Source organism: Corythoichthys intestinalis, chromosome 5, assembly GCF_030265065.1.
Source record: "Corythoichthys intestinalis isolate RoL2023-P3 chromosome 5, ASM3026506v1, whole genome shotgun sequence".
NCBI classification, from domain to species: domain Eukaryota; kingdom Metazoa; phylum Chordata; class Actinopteri; order Syngnathiformes; family Syngnathidae; genus Corythoichthys; species Corythoichthys intestinalis.
The window spans coordinates 4146167-4148733 of NC_080399.1; the positions used below are offsets into that span (position 1 = coordinate 4146167).

Genomic DNA, 2567 nt, shown 5'->3' on the forward strand with positions numbered 1-2567 from the left:
GGAGAGGGCTGAATGATGGCTTTCTTCACTTTATTGTGGCATTAATCGCTCTGTTTTGTAGGACGTGTACTCAGGGTCCAAGACTGCATGGATGAAATAAATAAAAAGTGAAATAAATAAATAAAAGTATAAATAAATAAATACATCTTGAAATAAATAAATAAATAAAAATGGAAATAAATAAATAAAAACTGAAATAAAAAATAAAAACAAATAAAAATCGAAATAGATGTTGAAATAAATATAAATTGCAATAAATAACTAAAAATCAAAATAAATATAAATTTAAGTAAATACATAAGATTTGAAATAAATATCAATCGAAATAAATATGTATTAAAATAAATAAATACAAATTTAAATAAATGAATATAAATTGAAATATTGAAATAAATAAATATTGAAATACAAGTATTTTAATGACACTTTTAATTATTTATTTAATTGTGTATTTATCCATTGAATTTTTGCACTCCTGGTCCTCCATAGCCGTCTTGGAAACTTTCCAATAGAACAGGGCACCTCCTAAGCCAAGCAGAAGGAACTCCACAATCGTCACACCAAACAGCCAAATATCCTCGATGTCTTCCACCGATAGGACAGTAAGACACGCTGGTTTCCAGTGATCCCATGAATCTCTCACATAACCAGCGGCGAAGGTCCCGTCAGGGCAGGATGGCTCCGCTGGTGCACCGTGTCTTGTTGGAAAAAATCTCGTCAATTGCACTGATAGACCAACTAATCACATCCATTTTTGTATGAGAGAGCAGCGCGGTTGATCCACAGAGGGAAAAAAAGCAGACAGACAAAGATAACAGCAAGCAGCAGCAGGGAGGAAAAACACGTCCGCCCTCGTTGGAGGCTGGAAGGCAGCAATCTCCAGTCTTCTCCCGAGTATCACGGGCGGGTCACATGGTGATGCCCTATCTGGGTTTCGGTGGTGGTCATTGGTCGCGGGGTCCAGCCCTGGGTGCGGAAGCGTTGGGGCCTGGAGTGGGGCTTGTTTTCCCCTGCTGGTAAGGTGGGTATACCCTGGTCTCCGGCGCTTGGTGTGGCGCCTGTCTGGGGGTGCAGGAGGGGGGGGGGTGCCCTTGGGTGTCTCCCGCCGGCATTTCCACTCATCTGTAGAAATATCACATCTGATGGGACTCACGCATGACTAGTTGTAATTAGGCACACTCAAGTAGTAAAACTCAGTGTCAGAATTAGCGATCAGATAGCATAGAATAGGATACCAGCATACTCGGACTGAAAAGGGATTCACACAAATACTGGGTTCTACACCTCACATGGCTGATTTGTGTACACGCCACCCCTCCCAATCACTTATCTTTCTGACTCTCCCCTCTTCTTTTTCCTTGGTCATCAGCAGTGTTGTTAATCTTACTGAAAAAAAGTAATTAATTATAGTTACAAATTACTTCTCCCAAAAAGTAATTGCGTTAGTGACTCAATTACCTGAATGTAAGAGTAATTAGTTACTTGGCAAAGTAATTGGTGATAATTACTTTTTTTTTTTCCCCTCAAAAAAAAACAAACAAAAAAAAAACAACAACAACATTGTCTACACTATGTGAAGTTTTTTGTGAAGGTTTTTGGTACAATTAGCCCGAGCCCAATTCTTTACCCTAATTTACCCTTTACCCTGAATCAACTGTTAAAAGTTGTTAAAATTATTGCATTAGTTCCCTTCTCTCTACTTTTGACATATGAAAGTTTTAAAAATGTTTCATCATTTGAAGATAGATTCAAGTCAAGATTTTGCCGATTTAGAAGTATTTTAGATAAAAAGTTACTTAGGTTCGCTAGGAAGGTTCTCTACAACAGAGCCGTCCTAAAAAGTCTACTGCTTTAAGATGGCGGCTGTCTACTAACTCATTTAGTGCCATGTCTGTCATTTTGCATCTAGTTATATCTATGTACAGTACATGTGCTATCTACCATGTCTACCATATCTACCATAACATGCGGGCGTAGTTTGTAGGCTATCGGCTACAACATGTATTATTGGAGCTACCTAGCATCGCGTTTGCTCGGCGTCACAACTTACTTGCCTCCTCCCTACTCCTGCTCTGCTCTGTCGTCTCGGTGAGTCTGTCTCCCTCAGACTTTTCGACCAATATAGTAACGCATGCCTTTCTGTCCTCAGTAACGGTAACGGCGTTGCCAAGATGAGAAAAGTAATTAATTAGATTACCCACTACTGAAAAAAATAACGCCGTTAGTAACGCCGTTATATTGTAACGCCGTTATTAACAACACTGGTCATCAGCCCCCTACATGGTGTCAACTGGAGATACAACTTGCTAACGATAGCACCAACATATTCATAGTTAGTGACGGCGTTCAATGTATTTCTTGTTGTTGTTTGTACTTCTGTCTCTCCTTCTTTTCTTCTGTCCCCCAATAACTCCTTCCTGTTCGCTGCTTTCCTACTATTAACAAAGCATGTTGAACGATCACAATGGGAGTATGTCATACTCCCATGATATACATTAAAATCGTATATATAAATAATAATTAAAAAAAAAAACACAAATAGAGTTTGAGTCAATTGATTTTATTCT

General features: G+C 38.7%; 1 protein-coding gene across 1 annotated transcript in view; it reads right to left on the minus strand.

Annotated features, from left to right (window-relative positions):
• neto2b (neuropilin (NRP) and tolloid (TLL)-like 2b) overlaps positions 1 to 2567 on the minus strand; it is a 193725-nt gene that overhangs the window by 65996 nt on the left and 125162 nt on the right. The gene's annotated exons all lie outside the window — the stretch shown is intronic.